The sequence below is a fragment of the Canis aureus genome, chromosome 18, assembly GCF_053574225.1.
Source record: "Canis aureus isolate CA01 chromosome 18, VMU_Caureus_v.1.0, whole genome shotgun sequence".
Classification (NCBI taxonomy): Eukaryota; Metazoa; Chordata; class Mammalia; order Carnivora; family Canidae; genus Canis; species Canis aureus.
The window spans coordinates 3,326,065-3,348,508 of NC_135628.1; the positions used below are offsets into that span (position 1 = coordinate 3,326,065).

Here is a 22,444-nt window from a genome sequence, read left to right on the forward strand (position 1 = left end):
TACAGAGATAATAAAATTTCCCCTTTCCAATGTTTTTAAAGATTTTTTTTAAGGGATAGATCACAGGAGGCAGGCGCAGAAGGAGAGGGAGAGAGAATCCAAGCAGACTCCACTAAGTGTGGAGACTGATGTAAGGCTCGATCTCACAACCCTAAGATCACAACCTGACCAAAATCGGGAGTCGGATACTTAACCTACTGTGAGACTCAGGTGTCCTTCCCTTGTTCAGATTTATACAATTCAGTTTTTAGTTTACTGTTGCAGTTATGTAATCACCACTGTATAATTTAGAATATTTCATCACCTCAAAAAGAAAGCATTCACTGTCACTCCCCACCTAATCTCCTAAACACTAGGAAATACAGATCTACCTTCTGCTTCTATGTGTTTGCCTCTTCTGAAGATTTTATATAAATGGAATCATTCAATATGTGGCCTTTAAAAAAATATCCAGCTTTTTTCACTTAGCATCATGTTTTCAAGGTTCACCTGTGCTCCAGGGTGTATCAGTTCTTCATTACTCTTCATTGCTAAATATGTTCCATCGTATGACTATACCATATTTTATTATCCATTAATCAGTTGATGGGATTTGGGTCATTTCCAATTGCTTCTTAATATGAATAACACTGCTATGAAATCTCCTGTGCAAGTTTTTATGTGGACATATTGTTTTTAATTCTCGAGTATATGCCTATACGTAATATTTTGTAAAACTATCAAACTGTTCCCCAACTTGTCTGCACTATTCAATCCCACCAAAACTATATGACTTCTGATTTCTATAAATTCTTGTTAACATTTATATCTGTTGGTCCTTTTTTTTTAATCCATCCTAGTGGTATAATGTGGTACCTCTTTTAATTTAAATTTCTCTAATAATTAATTGTGTGGAGGATATTTTCATGTGCTTTTTGACAACTGCATATTTTCTTTAAAGAAATATCTATTAAATCATTTGTGCATTTTAATTGGGTTACCTTCTTCATGGTGAGTCGTAAGTTTTCTTTTTATGTTCTGTATACAAATCCATTATCAGGTATATGATTTTTAAAATATTACTCTAATGACATGTGTTAGATTCCCCTTTTTTGATGATGTCCTTTGAGTATAAGAGTTTTTAATTTTATGAAGTCAAATCAGTCTAATTTTTCTTTCCTTGCTTGTGATTTTGAAGTCATATATAAGAAACCATTACATATCAGAGATTTATTCCTATATCTTTCTTTACGAGTTACAATTTTAGCTCTGACATTTGCATTTGTGATAATTTTCAGTTAAGTTTTGCATATGGGGGGATCCCTGGATGGCGCAGCGGTTTGGTGCCTGCCTTTGGCCCAGGGCGAAATCCTGGAGACCCGGGATCGAGTCCCACATCGGGCTCCCGGTGCATGGAGCCTGCTTCTCCCTCTGCCTGTGTCTCTGCCTCTCTCTCTCTCTCTCTCTGTGACTATCATAAATAAATAATTTTAAAAAAAAGTTTTGCATATGGGGTCAATTATCTTACTTTCTATGTGGATATATGGTTGTCTCAGCACCATTTGCTGTTCATTCCCTAGTGAAGTATCTTAACAACCTTGTTTAAAATCAGTTGATCATAAATCTATTTTGATACTCTCAATTATATCCTACTTACCAAAATGTCGATGCTATGTAATACCACACTGTCCTGACAACTGTAGTTTTGTAGTAAATGTAGAAATCTGGAAGAGTGAGTCTCCCAACTTTGTGCTTCAAGATTGTGATGGCTACTTTAGGTCTCTTGCATTCTCATATAGTTTAAGATTCAGCTTATCAGTTTATACAAAAAACACAGCTGGATTTTTACAGGGATAGTGGTGAGTCAGTAGATCAATTTACAGATTTCTGTCATCTTAAAAATAATATCTTCCAGAGCTGCCTGGATGGCAAAGTCAATTGAATGTCTAGCTTCTGGTTTCAGCTCAACTCATGATCTCAGGGTCCTGGGACCCAGTCCTGGGTCAGGCTCCAGACTCAGCAGGGAGTCTGCTTGAGATTCTCTCCCTCTCCCTCTGCCCTTCCTTTCCTCAAATAAATATAGAAGTCTTTGAAAAAAATTATGTCTTCTAGTCCATTAGCATTGGATATCTTCCATTTCTTTTGGTCTCCTTTAATGTCTTTCAAGAATATTTGTAATTGTTAGTATACAAGTTTAGAACTAATTTTGTTACATTTATGCCTAAGTATTTTCTTTTTCTTCATGCTACTGTAAATGGAATTGTCTTCTCAATTTTCAGATTGTTCATTGCTATTGTATGTAAATGCAACACATTTTAATATTATATCCTGAGAACTTTAAAAATGTGTTTATTATCTCAATTAGATTTCTTAAGGAGAAAGCATTCATTCTTGCATCATTAAGTATAATGGAAAAAGTATGGGTTTTACATAAAATGCTTTATTAGGTTGTGAGTGTACCTTTCTATTCCTAGTTTGTGTAATTTTTGTGTTTGTGTGTGTGTGTGCATCTTTGTGTGTGATTTTATTGTGAATGCATGTAACATTTTATCAAATGCTTTTCCTCCATCTATTGAGATGGTCGTATCATTTTTGTCATTTATTCTTTTATAGGATGTGCTTACATTAATCCCACTTAGTCATGGCATATAATCCTTTTCATATATTGCTAAACTCAGTTTTGTATTATTTTGTTGAGTATTATGTTATTATTTACAATAAATATTGGTCCATAATTTTCTTTCACGTTATGTCTTTATCCCATTGTGGTTTCAGGATATTTCTGGCTTCCTGGAATGGGTTGGGAAATGAACTGCTCCTAATTTTTGAAAGAGTTTTAAAGGACTGGTGTTAATTCTTCTTTCTTCCTTTCATAGAATTCATCAGCTTTACTGGTGCTTAGGCTTTCATTCTGATAATTTTTTTTTATTATTAATTTAATGTATTACTTGTTATCGAGCTGCTTTATGATGTAGGATGCTGAGTCATCCACATGAACACACTGTTAGGCAGGATACACCCCCTCAAAGAAGCCAGGTCCCAATCACTGAAACCATTAAACCTTACCTCCAATGAGAAGGTATTTGCAGATATGATTAAATTAAGAATTTTGAAATGAGGTATGATTATTCTAGATTATCTAGGTGGGCCCTAAATGCACTAAATAAAAGTACCCTTAAAAAAGCAAAGGGTAGTTTGACAAAGAGGAAAAGGTACTCTGAGGACAGAACAAAGAGATTTGATCATTTTGGCCTTGAAAAAAGAGAATAATGTAGCCACAAGCCCAGGAGTGCTGGCATTCACCAGAACCTGGAAGACCTTAGGCCTGAACTCCCATCTAGAGCCTGTGGAGGAAATGCAGTCTTACTATTTTATTTTGGCCCAGTGATATCAACTTTGGACTTCTGTCCTCCAGAATTGTCAGAGAATAAATTTCTGTTGTTTTAAACCTGGTCTATGGTATTCTGCTTTACAGTAGTCACAGGAAACTGTAGATGTATTCGGATTTTCTATTTTACTTGAATAACTTTCTGTAGTAACTTTCTAGACATTTGCTCATTCTAGCTCTTTAAAGAATTAGTTGGGATATATTTTTTATGGTACCTTTTTAAAATCACTTTATTTCTTTGTGATTGGCATTAATTTCCCCTAAGTCATTCCTGAATTGTATAATTTCAGGCTTCTTTCTTTAGTCTATAACTGCTTAGCTTAAAATTTTTCAATTTTGTTGATCAATTCAATAAACTGACCAAGGTTTCATTGATTATCTCTATTATTCTTCTGTATTTATTGCCTTTACTTATGCTCTAATCTTCATTATTTTCTCCCTACTGATTGTTTTGGTTTTGATTTGTTCTTCCTTTCTTCTAGTTTTTTTTTTTTTTTTGAGATGCCATAAATTTCCCACATAGCACAGCTTTAGCTAAATCTCATATCTTTTGTTGTATTGTGTTTTCACTTTCATTCATTTCATCCTAGAGTAATTTCTAACTTTCTTGTGGTTTGTTGTCTCATTGGTAGCTTACAAAATTGTTAACTCCCCAAGTATTTGTGAACTTCTCAAATTTCTATTATGCTTTCAATTGCTTAAATTTTTTGAGAGTTGTATTAGGGTCTTACATATGGTCTACACTAGAGAATGTTCCATGTGCCCTATATAACAATTTATTCTGCTCTTATTGGGTAGAATGACCTATACATATCTTTTAGGTCGAGTTATTTTATTGTGTTGTTTAGGTCTTTTATTTCCTTATTGATTTCTCTGTTTGTCCTACTCATTATTAAAAATGATGCATTTGTTTCACCAACTATTATTGGAATTGTTGAATTAATTAATTTACCTGAATTATTTTCTGTTGAATTATTTATTTCTCCCTTCAAATCTGTTTTTGCTTCATGTAATATATAGGCTAGATGCATATATATTTACAATTATTCTATCTTTCTGACAGGCTGAGCATTTTGTTATATAATGTAGTAATTTTTTCTAGCAACAACTTTTTTAAGACTCTATTTTTTCTTTTCTTTTTTTTTTTTAAAGATTTTATTTATTCATTCATGAGAGATACAGAGAGAGACAGAGAGGCAGAGACACAGGCAGAGGGAGAAGCAGACTCCATGCAGGGAGCTCGACACAGGACTTGATCCTGGGACTCCAGGATCATGCCCTAGGCCAAAGGCAGGCACTCAACCTCTGAGCCACCCAGGGATCTCCCGAAACTCTATTTTATCTCATGGAAGTGAAGTAAATCCAGTTCTCTTTTCAGTACAGTTAGAATGGCATATATATTTCTATCTCTGTACTGTTTTTTTTTTTTTTTTTTTTTATGATAGTCACAGAGAGAGAGAGAGGGAGGCAAAGACACAGGCAGAGGGAGAAGCAGGCTCCATGCACCAGGAGCCCGATGTGGGATTCGATCCCGGGTCTCCAGGATCATGCCCTGGGCCAAAGGCAGGCGCCAAACTGCTGCGCCACCCAGGGATCCCCTATCTCTGTACTTTCAATCAATCTCAGTCTCTGAATTTGAAATTTGTTTTTTCATAGACATACTCACTTGGATCATGTTTTATTTTTATTTCTTAATTGTTCTGACAATCTCTGTGATTTTAATAGGAAGTTTAATATTTACATTTTTCAGTAATGACTGATAATGTAGAATTTATATTTGTCACTTTGCTATTTTTTTCTAAATCTCTTATATCTGTCTTCCACCTCTATTTCTCTAATCCTGCCTTCTTTTGTGTTAAACAGATATCCAGTACTATATAATTTTAATTACACTGCTGTCTATTTTACTATATTTTTTCCTTATTACTTCTACCAAGGATTACAGTACTTGACTTTAAAATGATCTGATTATCACTAACTTAGATAGCATACTAAAATTCTATTTCACTGTAGCTCCATTCCCTCTCCTTCCCTTGAGTTATTATGTTACACAAATTTTATCTTTAAACATTACAGGCTTCGGTTCCCGGTCAGGGAACCAAATTCTAAAAAAAAAAACAAAAAACAAAAAAAAACAAAACAAAACAAACAAACAAAAAAAACAACATTACAGGCACATCTACACAAGTTTATAATTATTGTTTTCTATAGTTGTCAGTCACATAGGAAAACGTTTACAAATGAAAATAAGCTAGAGAGTAGTACGCTAAGTGAAATAAATCAATCAGAGAAAGACAAATACCATATGATTTCACTCATATGTGGAATTTAAGAAACATAACAGATGAACATGGGGGATAAAAGAGAGGCAAACCAGGAAACAGACCCTTAACTATAGAGAACAAACTGAGGGTTACTGGAGGGAGGTGGATAGGGGGATGGGCTAAATAGGTGATGGAGATTAAGGAGAGCACTTGTGATGAGTACCGGGCATTGTATGTAAATGATGAATCACTAAATTCTACACCTGAAACTAATATTACACTGTATGTTAACTAACTGGAATTTAAATAAAAATTTGGAGAAAGAAAGAAATACATTTGTACTGTCTATATTTTCTATGTAGTTACCTTTATCACTGCTCTTTGATTCTGTTTATTGATTTGTATTATTTAGGGTTCTATCATTTCAGCTTTTGGTAGGACAGGTCTGTAAGCCACAAATTCACTCACTTTTTCTTTATCCGAGGATGTCTTTATTTACTTTCATTTTTGAAAGATAGTTTCACCGTTTATAAGAGGAGTGCTTGACAACTTTCCTTTTAGAATTCTGAAAATTTTATCCCACTACCTTTTGGTCACCCTGGTTTCTGATGAGAAGTCTTTTATTACTATTATTGAGGATACCTTAGTTCCTTTTTTTTCTGCTTTTGAGATTCTGTTTGTTTATGCTTTTGGCAATTTCGCTATGAGGTGGTAAATGTGTTTTCTTTTATCCTACTTAGAGTTCGTTGATGATCTCAGGCATATAGATTAATGCTTTTCATCAAAGTTTGGGTGTTTCTAACCATTATTTCTTTAAATATTATTCTGTATCCCTCTTTTTCTCTCTCTCCTTCTCTCCCTATAGGACTCTGATTATGTGTACACTTGTACATCTGATACTACTTCAAATACCTCTGATATTTTGTTCATTTTTTTTTAAATTCCTTTTTCCTTGTTTATTTCTGTTCTTTAGAGTAGATCTATCATCAATATTATTCTTTTTTCTGCCTGATGAAATCTGCTATTCAGTCCAATGATTTTTTCACTTCAATTATTGTACCTTTCAAATCCAGAATATCTATACAATTATTCTTAATAATCTCTTTGTTGTTTTAACTTAATAAGGTACTTACTTTCCCTTAATTATTTAAGATGTACTTCTTTAATTCTTTGATCATAGTTATAATTGAAGATTTACAGCCTTTGCTGGTAGTTGAAAGTCTGGTCAGTCTCTGTTGTCCTGCAGGCATACATATATATGATAGGTATATAGGGAAAGGCATGTACACATGGGCACCACACACTATCACAATTTCCTGTTTAAGAAATTCAACTACTTGTTGAATACTGGACATTAAATTAGTATAAAGTAGCATCACTGCAAGTTTGATTCCTCCTCCCCCCCAACAGCTCTCGTTTTGTACTTTCTTATTTTTGTGGTTCTGTTTCTTTAATGACTTGCCTGTACAAATTCTATAACATCTGTGTTTCTTACCATTCAAGATTACTAAAGTCTGTTCAATGTTCAGCTAATGATTAGACACAAATTTACTTCAATTTCCTAAACTAACACATCTCTCAGTCTTTGCTGCGGGCTCACTGTGTATGTCAGAGTATGTCTTCAAAACTCTGGTGGGCCATTTACATTTCTTCCTTAGCCCTCCATTTCTGATTATACAGTCTCACATCAACTTGGGTGAAAGTTTATGAGCTTTTCAAGTGTTTCCTGGACAAAACAGATTCCCCCCATATGTGTGTGTCCTTCTTGATTTCCAGGAGTATTTGTGAAGTTTTAAAGATCTCCTTCGAATATCTCATAATCCAACTTTTTCCTTTTAAGTTTTTTAGTTACCTTCTTGTTGGTCCTAACAGTAGTTTGTCTCAGGCACCTCTGATGGTAATTAGTTGATGATTATTTTCAACAATGAGTGGATCTTCAAGTCTCTAAATATGAAAGTTACTACAAATAATAACATTCACATACTCTAAATAATAACATTCACTAAATAATAACATTCACATAAAGGTTTACTAAAATATAGGTCAATAACATTCACATAAATAAACATAAGTGAAACAAATCAGAAATCAGATATATGTTTACATCTCAAGGGTCGAATGAAGTTCAGAGTGTTGGAGATAACTTTAGATCCCCAAATCTCAAGACACCAGAGCTCAACTGACCCTTACAGAGCTAAATTTACATTTCAAAAAGTAAACATGAAGACTCAGAATCCTTTCTAACCCATTTCCAAGGAGTAAAGGTTTTGTTTCTCTTTTTGAGAGGAGGGAGTAGCTTCTACTTTTTCCTGCATATAGGATGAGAGAATGAAAGTTCTTTGCAAGTTCTGGCCACTTACATAGAAAATTTTTTCCATCTGGTTTTCGTTGTATTATCCCAAAAGTATACACTGGGGAAAAGGGAGTTAATACACTCTTATGTAAATAATAATAATCTCTTATCTTAAAAAACTGTATGTGTACATTTCACATAAATTTTAAAAAGATAAATGTTAAAAATGCTTCACAATTTGGGTGTCTTTTCATACATTTATAACCATTTATATCCTAATATTTGAAGTGCCAGCTGAAGAATTTTACTCATTTTTCTATTGGGTTCATGTCAATTTTAACTGTAGGGTTTAGTCATAAGAGCTGCACTTTAATAACAGGAGAGGAATTCATAGGAAAGAGAACAAAGGTAAAGATGAAAGACACAAAATAAATAGGAAGAAGAGAATAAACCCTACATGAGTTAACTCAAAAAAGTCTCAGGTTTACTGAAAGATATGTCAGTAACAGTGCCTCCTCCTTATATGTAAGTTTGGGAAAAGAATGAGGACTTCAGAGTTGAAAGCCATTACTTGAAAGTTCCATAAGTTACAGAACACAAATAATTAGATAGAGAATAACTGATTTCTTTTTTGATTATCAGTGAATACATGAGTTATAAAAGCCAGCAACTGAGGGATGATTCAGTGAAGTTAGACATTTGTGTGTAGTTTTTTCCTTTGACAGCTTCACTATTTACTTTCAGGATAATCTTAGGATATATTAAATAAAATTAATCACTGGCTTAAATCTAATTATTTGTAGTAGAAAGTCTTAAAACACTTGTTATTTTTTAGATATAATTTTTAATATGTATTTTTTGTTATTTGAGATTCACTGTGCTGCTGCAATTTCATCTGAGGAGAAGAAAAAAAATAGTCCTGTTGTTACACAGGACAGAGGTTTCAAATAAACTGAATGAATGGTAATTCTCTAGAGCAACTATTTCAATGTAAACTTTAACAGCATGATTGAAAAAGAGTGAGCTAGTCCATTAAATTTGTTTTGTTACTGTAAAATCTTTCATTCCAAGCAGGAACCATTGCCACCATCCCCCGTACAGTGATGCAGTCTAATTTAACTAATTCCCTCTTCCTCGCATAGACTCATGGACTCCACTTTGATTATATGGACCTACTTAGAGATAAAATCAGCTGAGCAGTTGACATTCTTTAACTAATGCATCTGATAATTCTTTTCCTGCTGTGAAGTACAGGATCCTCTTTTGTAAACTACATTCAACGGAAAGTGTTACTTTATTTTAGAATTTTTGAAACTTTTAAATAATCCTATTATTTCCCCCATTTTTAAAACTGAGCTGTTATTTTGTCATTTAAACTTTCCTTTTTATATTTAGGAAATGAGTTATGAATATTTAGTTAGATTCATGTAATGCAATGTCTTCTCCCTTTCTTGTTGGCCTTTTCTCTCTTAGTACTGTTTTCTTGATGAGTAGAAGTTCTTAATTTTAATGAAGTCTAATTTAGCAACCTTTTGATGCATGTTAGCGCTTCTGTACCATGTAAAGACGTATTTTGCTATTTTAAGTTACTAAGCTCTCCTCCAGAAGCTTTTTTGTCTCATCTTTTACATTTAGGTAAATGATTCTGATCAAATTAATCTTTTGTTTGGTGTGAGGCAAATTTCAAAGTTCTTGTTTATCTTTTTTAAAAATTTTCTAATCCTTGTTATTTATGTTGTTTTTCATGTGGCTTCTCAATTGACCCAAGACCTTCCTTTGAAGTCAACCATTCACCCTTTGGTCTCAGCCATCTGTATAGCAGCTCTTTATACTACTTTCTAAAGAAATAAAAAGGTGAGGTGACTTGATAAGATATGAAAACTTATGATGAATCCACTCATAAAATAAGGCCTAAAAATCTATTTCTTGTGTTGAGGTAGATGTTATTTGGTTGTCAACTCTATAATAGTTAACCTGTATACTATGTTTTATATATTTTTATATATTCCCCAATGGGGAAAAACAGAAGGAGAAAAAGATAATCTTCACGTTGGAAAAATTTAGCTTCAAATTGGCACAGACATCTAACAAAGTAATTTAATATAATCAAATGAGTTGGAAAATGTAAGTAGATTTTTTACCTGCAAAATTAAAGACTTAAAACTTCAAAATGATAGTTCAAAATTTGTATTCATCTATTTTGAAAATGACAGCATGATTATAACTAAAGAGTGATTAACTGAAAATTTTATAACTAAAGAGTGATCAACTGAAAATTTTAGTGTAATGTCATCAATGAGTATCCATACCTGAGCTCTGATAATTCCCAGAATTCCACTGCATTGGGAAGCAAGGAAGCAAAAAAAGTACTTTTTAATGGGTTAAAATATTTCGTTTGTTGGATCAAATTATTTAAACTCACAATATTACTAATTACAAGGTTTACAATATTTTGTTTAGCTGATCTTCTAATACATTGTTAGAGTAGCATCAGAGAACTAGGGCAGATTCGGAAAAGCCGCATCCACATACACAGATATATATACGTCATGTTCTCACCCTACCTATGGAAAATGAATAGGGCAATTACATGAGTTTGAAAAAAATAAAAAGTTTCCTATAGGTGTTTTAACAAGCTAAGCTACTCTGAATGACATATTGATTGACTACTGGTTTTAACTTCAGAAAATTTGCAATCATCAGGCGACTGATCCAGATATCTATCTTTCTACTGACTTCCCTAAATGGTTGCATAAAACAATTGCCATTTTGCCCACTCCAAAGGTTTTGGTCCCGTTCACACAAGAGCAGGTAAGGCAGCTTCTCTACAGTGGCATCTCCTATTATTTTTTATTTTATTTAAATTCAAGTTCTTCACTCAGTCAGCCAATTCTGAGTGCCCATTATGTGCAGGGACACTTTGGAGTCATTGCTTAAAATTCTTAAGAAAATAAATGCCATCCCCTAATTTCTATGTTAAATAATAACAGTTATTATCAATCTAATAATAGTAATAACATAATAATATATTATTAGATTACTTTTTATTATTCTCCTTCCCTCTCTCTTTTTCCTTCTTCATTATCAGTGTTTTTTATAAGGCTTATATTCTAAGGACCATTTCCAGAAAAACCACCTGTTTCATTAAATCCCCACAACGGACCCAATCTGCAAATGTGGAGATTGAATCTCAGAAAGGTTTAGAAATTTGGCTAGGATACTATAGCTAGTAGAGTTGGACTCACAAAACTAGTTTGTGACTATTATATACTGTACTTCCTCTTTCAAACAGATTTGAATAAAGGGATATGGACATAAATTAATATTATGAGTGTTGTGTGAGTTTAACTATGTCTTTGGCATAATAAATAGTTGAATGGACTAAGACTTCACTTTCTTAGACACCTTATTTTAGACTTATCTCCTGTTAAGATTTTTCATGCTATATTTTATTTCTAAACAGATCAGCCATATCTCAAGGAAGAACCATGCCACACCTAACTGTTGAGTAAAGTGCCTTACAAATATGTAAGTGTATGGCTAAGTAATAATAATAATTATTATTATAGAGAGCTTACCATATGTCAGACAGTTTAATGCTCATTTAATCATCTTTAAGAACCCTATAAGGTAGGTGACATTATTATCCTTGTTTTATAAATAAGGAAACGGAAACACAACGCGGCTAATTATCTCTACAAGGTCACAGAAAAAAAAGTGATACAGCAAAATTCTAGTCGGTGCAGTTTGGTTCCAGAGTCTATATATATATGACTTCTACAGCTTCCTCCTGTCTTTCTAAGGTATATGTGCACAATATATATGTCTCTTCTGATTTTTCCCTGTGTAAACTAGATTTACACATTGGGAAATACAGTTTATTTAGGATTTCTCTAGATAAATATGTATTTAAAATTAAACCACTCACCATATCTAGATTGACTATTTTACCTCATATAGCTGATATGAACTATTACCCTAGCTTTGCCTTCCATGTAACAGGAGAACAAGTGCCTAAGAAACAGGCAACACAGATAACATTACCTTTATGCCAAATAATAGGAAATGATACTCATGGAAGCAACAACAACAACAACAAAAATGTGCAGAAAGTAATTAATACATGGCAGAGCTGTTACTAAATCTAACTTCTTCTGAATGCTAGTTACCATAATCTATTGCAACAAAACTTTTCTCTGAGAGTGCTATGCATCTTTTAGGTTAAATGTGCAAAAATACTATTATTCCCAAAGAGGTAGTGCCTTTGGCAAGGCAGGTGCACTTTTTCTAATGTGTTCAATGAAATGAACATCTGACTGACTCATTTTTGTTCTGCAGTCTCAGCTGTTGCATGTAAATAACAATTATGCAAACATCTAAAATAAAAAGGATGTCCTTTCCAATGGGTCCCATTTGGTAATTCCCAACTCCATAAAGAGAATGTTTTAAAGACATTCATCTGTGCAGATGTCTAAGGTGGAAACCAAAAACTCTAAAGTCATTGACATTCTATTTGAAAAACAAAGGTCTGTTAAAATCTGTTCAAGGAGGGAGTCATTTTGAGTATTTCCATTGACAAATATAATATATGAGACACTTATTCTATTGCCATTTTTGGAAATTGGAATAAAAGTTACAGAAGCCGAATGCCAGGCATGAAAAAAAGAGAAGACGTGTACATCTCAAAGTTTTTGGACTTTGGAGTAGATTTAATGAAATTTAGGAAAAGGACTGACAAATATGCACCATATTCCTGGCAGTTACACACGTACCCATTTTACTAATCCAGTTAATTTCATGTTCTGTAAAAAAATAAGGTATATTTGTAATAGACATGTATTATGTAAACTAGAAAAGTGAGAATAATATTAGAAAATCTAAGTAGATTTCTATAAACTAATAGGGTAAAAACTGTGAGTCACATAAATAGAGGCATTTGAAAAATACTGGGCAGAGTATCAAAAGCACAATTTGCTAACTCTACAGTAGAAGTGAAAATGTGACTCTCCTTAAGTTTCAGACTATGAACCACATCAGTTGAACAAAAAAAAAAATCACCACCAAAAACAACAGAACCAAACACATGTTTTGTTCTCTTTTTGGACAACTCATTCCCATCACTAAGGAAAATCCTATTGTGATTCATGTATACAAAGTAGTACTACTATACATAGAGCACAAGTAAGTATATGTAATATAGATTATTCAACCAAACAACAAAAAAATAGTTAGATTCAGTGTGAATAAAGGTTAAGAGAATCCTGCTCAAACCACCTTTGCTAACAGAGGTATACTCTGAAAAATGACTTAATCCAAGTACATATATATAAAAAAAATTATGTAGGTTTTCACTGGCCCCAGAAAACAGGTTACACAAAGATGTCTTCTCCTTTCAGTCAATCATAGCATCCACATGAAATACTTTCATCAGATTTTGGGTGGAAGCGATCGCTGAGTGGCGGCGGCTGCTGATTGTGTTCTAATAAAAAAAAAAAAAAAAAAAAAAAAAAAGAAATACTTTCATCAGTCAGCAAAGCATAAGAGATAAAAACTAATTTAATTGGCACATTTCACCATTTGTTATCAACTCCATGATAGCAATAAATATTATGCTATTTCTTCATAACAATGAAAATATTAGTTGACTTAAAAAAATCACACATCACATGCACTTCTAAATCCTAGCTCTAAAGAAGCTATTATCATTTGAAAATTCTAAATAAATATGGATGGACCACATATTCGCCACCTGCCTACAGCCCCTGTAGTAGAGAAGGTCTTTCTTCTCCCTGCTGATTATTTTAGAGAATATCAACTAGAGACATTTACTAAGTTCACACAAAGATTGGAATATCATTAGAAAAACAATAAAGTGATGCTTATCACAATAGTGATCTACTTAATGAAATACAGGAAACATTTATTTTACTTGACTATTCTTCTTCCTTTTGATTGAAAAAAAAAACAAAAACAAAACAATTATGGGGTTGTGGAAGCGGTGGTAGCCCAAGGAACAGATATCTTTGGGTATTATTATAGGTGGACCATCTGCTCTGAAATCCATAATGAACTTTGCACAAATCAAATAAGATTGATGAAATATACCCATGTTAGTTTCCAGAATTCAAAACAGGTCAGCACAGCCAAGTGGACGCAAGGGATGGCACATTTATCTAAACATCTTTGCCCATCACTCAGTCCAAAGAGGAGTTTTAACACATGGCCACTGAACATCTGTTCAGAATACTAAAGGCAACTTCCATATTTCATTAACTATATTTGGCTCTAGGAATCTGAAATTAATATAGTCCTAGGAAAAGGAAATTCCTTCCACATTGAATCTCATCATATGCTACAAAATATCTCCTTAGCTATGTAGGAATCTGGTTCAAGAGTTTTCTGAAATGTAAAGAAAGCATGAAAAACTGCACAGACCAAGTCTCATCCACTAAGAGGAAATGGAAAAATAGTGGGAAAAATTGTTTAGTTTTATTACCCTTTACATGGCCAGTAGAGAAGATTAGGATAGAATTTCAGCCTTTAGAAAGAAGGAAAAAAAAGGGTGTTTTTTGTTGTTGTTGTTTTTATTTATTTTTTTACTGCTTTTGTTTGTTTTTTTCCACAAAGATCATTTGTATTTCTGCCTGGATGTGCATTTAAATTTAACTTATTTCATATAATGGAAATTTACCTATTCAATTGTCCTTTTAGTGATTTAAAATTATGGCTGTCTCATTTACTTTGATTGAATTCATAAAACAAAGCAAGTTTCATTACATATAAAAAACTTAACATGAAAAAAGCACAGAGATACATATTCTAATCACTTGGGATTTCCCCATAGGTAATACAGAAATTATACCAAGAACTGCCTCCCAGAAAAACACCTGATCCAAGTGTTTTCAGAGAACTCTATAAAATCATTGAGGTAGGTAATTTAAATGGTATTTAAATTATTTCAGAGCTTAATTTGTAATTTAATTGTCCAAGTTTTTTGAAGGAAATGTAACAGTGACACCAACACGTGACCAAAATTACATAACAAAATAAAACTATAAAGAAATTTCACTTAAGCTTTCAGTGCAAAACTCCAAAATTAAATATTAACATCAGCATCTTAGCACAGGATACATAATTATGAGAGCTCTAAATCAGAAAAAAAATATTGGAAAAGTATTTTTATAATTTTATAAATCATGTTGGCCAATCTGGGTAGAAACAGGTACTCTCTTACTAATGTTATGGTAATACCCCTGTGGGTAGCAAACTGTTAATGTTTATCAAAATTATAAATGCAGTACTTTTATACTCAGCATTTCTACTTTGGGAAAAAGTACACGTGTGAAATAATATGTGAACAAGGTGGATGCATATTTATAATAGTAACATACTGAAAACAACTTAAATGTCTATAATAAAAAATTTGTTACATCCAGAGAAAACAACTTCACACATCTTTACATAAGAACAAAAAAATCTATGTATTAACATGGAAAAAAATTGAATATATTCTGAAAAATAGAGGTATTGAACACTGTGAGAGATATGATAATCTTTATTGTAAAAAGAAAAATATGTATCTGCAGACATACATGCGTACACATGTGTGTAGCGTTGGTCACTTTTTAAAAGACAGTGTTTAATGACAATGAATACCTGAGTAGGAGGGAGGGTACAGGATATGCAAAAGCATACATAAACTTTTTTCCTTTTTTACATTTTACACTTTTTGACATTTGAAATATGCAACTGTATTAATCTGCAATAATTAGACCTTTAATTTTAAAAAATAATAACATAAGCAAGTCAATGATGCTAACCACTGCTGAAAGGGCAAGTGAACTGAAGTATAAGAAGCTTGAGAGGCACCTGGGTGGCTCCGTGTTTGAGCATCTGCCTTTGGCTCAGGTTGTGACCCTGGGGTCCCAGGATGGAGTCCCACATCGAGCTCTCCGCGGAGAGCCTGCTTCTCCTGCTGCCTGTGTCTCTGCCTCTCTCTGTGTCTCTCATGAATGAATAAAAAAAATCTTGAAAAAAAAAAAAAAGCAGCTTGAAATTTTTTGTCATTGATTCATTAGTAAGATTTGTCAATGCATATCTCAGATTCTGAGATGTCCCACACTACTGAAACTCATATAAAAGACTTGAGCTCATAGTTTTCCAAATTTACTTGATCATTTGTTTCTTCTTTGAATAGCACATACTGAGAAACAACAGAATCAGTGTTCTATTGAATGCATTTTCAGAAAACATGAAATTATGAAAATTATTCCATAAAATTAAAGAAAAAAATTGTTCTCAGTATTCTATCAGACACAGAAAATCACTGCCTTAAATTTCCATAATCTGTTGGACATGTAAGGCCTGTGTTTCTAATAATGCATTATATATAATTTCATAAAAGTGACATATAAAATTATAACCATTGTGAGAAGTAGTTTGTAATAGAATAAGATAAAAGGCTTGGATATAGGTGAGCTTGAAATCACTTCATGCTGAACTAGCACCATTAGTCCTTTGAATGACCTACATTTTTAATTTGGCATGAAACCATTTCAAGCTATGTAGTGAAACTAATGAGGCTGCTGCAACTGTGCGAAGCAATAATCAACACTACTTTATTGTGGAGAGTTTATTAAGTCCATGCATGAGGTGAACGGAGACAGCTTTTCTTTAAGAAAGGAGACATGTGTTTATACTCTTTGACTGAATAAAAATAAATATTCCAAATGTGTATGATGCCTGGAAGAAGTCCAACATCATTAGTTATTTTCAAACAAATGTAGAGCTCTGAGAATCACTCAATGCAATGATTACAGAGACAGTTTTAGTGTTTCTTGGAATGTTTCTTCAACTATTAAGGAAACAATGGCACTGTGTGAAAACTAATGATAGTAAAAGACAAAAGCAGTTACTCTGGCTTTAGATTGGGCATAAACGTGCATAAATACAGACTAAGCGTAGATCTCCAACCAAGTGTTTTCAACAAAATGGAGTGTTTTTTCTAAAGCAATTGTGATCAATAATAGTAAATCTAACTCTATGACCCTAACACATCTGTGAGCTAAGAATGAGCTCAGAGTCATTCAAGTTCTAAAACATGACAGAAGAAAACAAAGCAAACAAAGAAAAAAACTATCATATCATACATATCATACTATACATATCATAATGATAATGTATTGTTCCTTCTTCTCTTCAGTGCAATCAAAATCATAAACAGAAAGTTTATCAGGAAAAAAGCACTTCTGAATAATTAAATAGTTAGAATGAATTTCCAAATTAATACCAAACGAGATGGGTCTTCTCGCCACTTTGAATCTTAATATATCTTCCATACAAAAGTGATGCGATGAAGTCTAGGCAAGCAAAGTATGCCAAGTGCACCTTCATTCAATCAACATCCAGCCACCTACCCACTCATTCACTGATGTATCCAATAAACACTAAATGCAAGGGGGCTCAGCACTGAGACTGCATATATAGCTAAGCCCGAGCGCATGTCTTCGAAGAGCTCACAGTCTGGTGAAGGAGAAGGGGCGTTCATGGTACTAAGCCTCTTACCTTACCTTGGCAACTATGAATGTAGTGGGTTACCTAACTCAAGTGGGGCATCAAGGAAGACTTCTTGCGGTGTTGACACTGAATAAAGTCCTGAAAGCTGGCGAGGAGTCAGGTGAAGTAAGCAAGTAGAGCCATCCCAGATTTGTGTGTAAGCGCACAGAAAGCAGAAATGGTCAGATGTATACAGGGAATGCCTGCCCCTCATTAAGATCAAGGGAGGATTGGGGTGCCTGGGTGGCTCAGATTGTTGAGCATCTGACTCTTGATTTTGGCTCAGGTCGTGATCTCAACGTCGTGAGATCGGGTTCTGCCCTGAGCTCCAGGCTCAGTGGGGACTCTGCTTGAGATTCTCTTACCCTGCTCCCCACTCTGCCCAGCAGCTCCTGCATGCTCACTCTCTCTCTAATGAATAAATAAATCTTAAAAAAAAAAAAATCAAGGGAGAATCAAGAATGAAAGTGAAAAGGTAGAGACTTGAAAAAAGTTACCTGGATTTGAGGGTTTCAGAAGTAACTGTGAATTTGTAGAGGTCCTCAAAGTAAACGAGATGGAGAGTAACAAAAATATCCAGACAAAATCTTTAAAACAGCATTTAAGGCACTTTGAGTTATATTTCATGTTTAAATTTGTATATAGCTATTGCTTCAACGACAGAAGGCATACCGTCTCCTGTTATTTCCTTTAGGTTAAATGATGCTTAAAAAAATTTCTAAAAAAAAAGGTGCTGTGTGGCTCAATTCATTAACCATCTGCCTTCAGCTCAGGACATGATCCCGGGGTCCTGGAATTGAGCCCCCATGTTGAACTTCTTACTCAGTAGGGAGCCTGCTTCTCCTTCTGCCTCTGCTACTCTCCCTGGTAGTGCTCCCTCTTTCTCTGTCAAATAAATAAAATCGTTGAAAAAAAAAATCATGAACAAAATGGTATTTTGCCTGATAAAAATCAGTGCAGAATCATAAATGCCAAGAAAACACCTAAATATTTGGATTTTTAAAAAAGATTTTATTTATTTATTCATGAGACACACAGAGAGAGACAGAGAGAGTCAGAGACCCAGGCAGAGGGAGAAGCAGGCTCCGCGCAGGGAGCCCGACGTGGGACTCGATCCCGGGACTCCAGGATTATACCTTAGGCCGAAGGTGGCGCTGAACCGCTGAGCACCCAGGGATCCCCTAAATATTTGGATTTAAAAGGGCAGGTCACACTACATATAATAGGTTGTTTCCCTTATTTAGTTCTGCATAAAGGGCATAAATTGATTTTGTTAGTCACATTAGTCACGTAGAAATAATAGTCTTTGATTAAAGGGTGTTGGAACATTATGATGCTCAGCTTCCTGTACCTTCATGGATAATGCTGATTTTTAACATTTTAATTTTGTCTTTGAGACTTGCATAAAGAACAGATTTCTATGATTTTAAAGGTGAGAACCGTTGTTATATGTACAGGCATCCCTACGATTTTGACCAAACTAGCATGTTTATTTTGAAGGAATCCTTAAAATGTAATTTTAAAATGGACACTCAAAGGTAAAAACCGGGACCAGGGAGGTTTGTAGCAGGTGTATGGACTTGAATGAAACCGACTACCCTTAGAAACCAGTAAGAAAATTCACTCAGAGGAGAGTGTTTCATATATTTTCATTTGGGATTGGGGGGGCGGGCACACATCCTTGGGCAGGTCAGGTGCTCGGTCACGGGGGGCAGATGGCAGGGAGGGAGTTGGCAGTTAAAGTCCAAAGCTAGGCTTTCGGAGCAGAGCCACAGACGATGCCTAGGATAATTTTTGTTTTGTCTGACAGATGTATTAGTTGCAGGACCTGTGTCAGTTTGAGGATGGGTGGATAACACTGCCTAATAGTCAAGGGAAGCAAGGGAAGCGAGAGGAAGAGGAACTCAGAGATGTGAGCAGTAAGACAGAGGAGGGGTTTCTGGAGAAGAGGCACTGTACGGGGGGCTCCGGGGCTGTGAAAAGGACAGGAGGAGAGACAGTAAGTTTAAGATAAAGGAAGAGCTCATCCTCACCTGCTGGTTCTCAGAGTGTCAAATTTCCATATAGATCATGAAAATGAAACATTAACAAAAGCAGATTAAAAAAGTAGGAGCAAACACTGCATATATTGAGAGAGCCTAAAACCTAAATTTAAACCAGCCTGACACAATGGTACAAAACTCTCTGAAGCTTTTGAAGACAGAATCTGTCTCCTGTTTGTTCCAGCTTAACTGTATTAATTTTATTCCCCCTCAACACACAAATCTCTTTCATGCACACTTTTAAGCCTGTCCAATTTGCAAACAATTTTGTTCACCTTAGCCTCGTTCCGTAACTAACCATATGAGCACACACACACCATATGAGCACACACACACTCATATAATGCACTCATAATTTGCAGCCAAGGAAAAACTTGGAAAATCCTGAACTGTTAATTCAGAATCCCAAAGTGGCCATTGGGGAATATTTGCAGAACCCCAGAAGAGCTTCCAGAAATCCAATGAAACTATTAATGTTCTTCACTGAATTTCACTGATAACTAAGGAGCACGGAAACTAAACAGGCCAATTTGCGGTGCTATTTATCTTTAATTACCAAAACTTTAACACTAATGAAGATATGAACTATCTGTAAATTGTTCCATTGGTAACTGGCTGTATATAGGCGGTATAGTAATTTTTAATTAACATATTAAAATTTGATATTCAATGACTTAAAAAAGAAGCTAAAAAGCCATTTTGACAAGTTATATGTATTCTGATGACATGCTTATAGCTGAAACTCCTAACAGCACATAAAAGAGGTACATACATAATGCATAAAAAAGCATACATTTACTATCCTTTGAAAAGCATGGTAACCCATCAATTGGTTAAAATATACTTTTAGCTGCTACAATCCATTCCTAAAAAGACAATGTCCTATTTGAATCGATTTTTGCATCTGGATTACCCTGACTGTCTATCGACTGTACTGATTTCCATGAAGACTGACCTTGATCTTATTCCTTTTAATACTCACTAAGCCCATAGCACTGCGCTTGGAGCAGTATAAATGTTCAAATGTTGGTTAAAATGATTTAAGTGGGTCATTTCTCTAGTAGGTCCCACAGGTTGGACTAGAGCCTGCTACAGTGCTGACCCATCGTTCTGACCAATCTTTCTCACTCACCCATCGTTTAAGGCCTGCAGGGTTGCATTGCTGATTCCCAATCTTACCAGTGATGACTATAAATTTAGTCATCATATCCATCTCTTTAAAAATGTCTTCGAAAATCCCCACTGCAGCTTTATCCTGAGGTCCAAAAGGCATAGAAAATAATCACTGTTAAACTACTCCAATATCAAGGGCTGCCTTGTTTTATTTCTTCTTTAGCTCTGGCAGGCAGCATTTTGTCCAGCACCAATGCAAATACTCAAATGCTTAGATATGTTATTTTATTTTATTATTTTTTAAGATTTTATGTATTTATTCATGAGACACACACACACACACACACACACACACACAGAGGCAGAGACCCAGGCAGAGGGAGAAGCAGGCTCCATGCAGGGAGCCCGACGTGGGACTTGATCCCGGGTCTCCAGGATCACGCCCTGGGCCGAAGGCAGTGCTAAACTGCTGAGCCACACGGGGATCCCACATATGTTATTTTAAAATAACTTTTAATATTTGAGAGTGTTGGACTAAAACCAAGTAAAAACAGTAAGTCTTTTTTTTTTTTTTAAGTATAATAACAGCAGGTTTAATACTTTTAGTTCTTTCATGTCAACAATTTGGATTCTTTCCTGAAAGAATTAGTGTACTGTGACCGGATGATATACGAAACTAGAACTCTGACCCACAACTTCTGCAACAAGCAACACAGGAAACCATACTACAGCCTCTGCAGCAATTGGCCCAGAACAATGAGACGGTTCATAACTGCTACTTGCGCTGCACCCCCCCCCGCCCATTTTTCCTTTGTGCTTCCAACCCAGAACCAACTGCAGAAAGCTAAATGCACAGCCTCTCCAGATCAAATGCAGAAGGTGCTGTGATTCTACTTTGCCATCCTCCAACTTCCACGTCAATAACCTCCAATCAGAGCATACCCGAAGCTGTCCTGCTCTTTGTGTTTGCTTTTGTTTCCAACCATAAAGCCTTCACACTTCCCTGGCCGCCTCTGGGTCTCTGACGAATTCAAATGATGGTTGGTGACACCTATGCTATACCAAGCTTTGAAAAAAAACAGTCTTTATTCTCTTTGGGGTTGTTCTCATTTATTTTTATAGCCTTAATGCTGTTGTCTGTTTTCAAAGTCTCTGAGCAGACTGAAAATTAAGATCAGTGACAGGCTACTATTTGTACAAGGTGGGGATTAACAAAGAGGTGTTTTTTTTTTTTTTTTTTTCTCCTTTACTCTTTTAATGCTTCCCAAATTACACTGTTTTTTTTTTTTATTGAAGTATAATTGACATATAACATTACATTAGTTTTAGGTAGACAACATAATGATTGGGCATTTGTATACATTGTAAAATGATCACAACAGGCCAGTCACCATCTGTCACCATACAAAGTTACAGGTTTGTTTTTTTTTTCTTGTGATGATAACTTTTAAGATTTCCTTTGCAGCAACTTTCAAATGAGCAATGCAATATTATTGCCTGCAGTCATCATACTGTAAATGATACCCACCCCATCCCTTATTTATAACTGGAAATTTATACCTTTAGATAACCTTTACCCACTTTGTCCATTATCCTCTCCTCTGTCCATTATCCACCAATTTATTCTCTGTATCTATGAGTTTTGTTTTGTCTCTATGTTTGTATGTGTTTTAGTTTCCACATATAACTAAAACCATATGGTGCCTGCCTTTTTCTGACATAGAATACAGCTCAGCCATAAAATAAAATAAAATAAAATAAAATAAATAAAATAAAATAAAATAAAATAAAATAAAATAAAATAAAAAAT

At 34.5% G+C, this 22,444-nt stretch overlaps 1 long non-coding RNA gene across 2 annotated transcripts in view; it reads left to right on the forward strand.

Annotated features, from left to right (window-relative positions):
* Window positions 1-22,444, forward strand: part of LOC144288232 (uncharacterized) — a 36,212-nt gene that overhangs the window by 4,222 nt on the left and 9,546 nt on the right. For both annotated transcript variants that reach the window (XR_013356201.1, XR_013356202.1), the window contains exons 2-4: window positions 9,067-9,778; window positions 11,388-11,452; window positions 14,769-14,852. This is a non-coding gene — a long non-coding RNA (uncharacterized LOC144288232). The remainder of the gene's footprint in view (window positions 1-9,066; window positions 9,779-11,387; window positions 11,453-14,768; window positions 14,853-22,444) is intronic.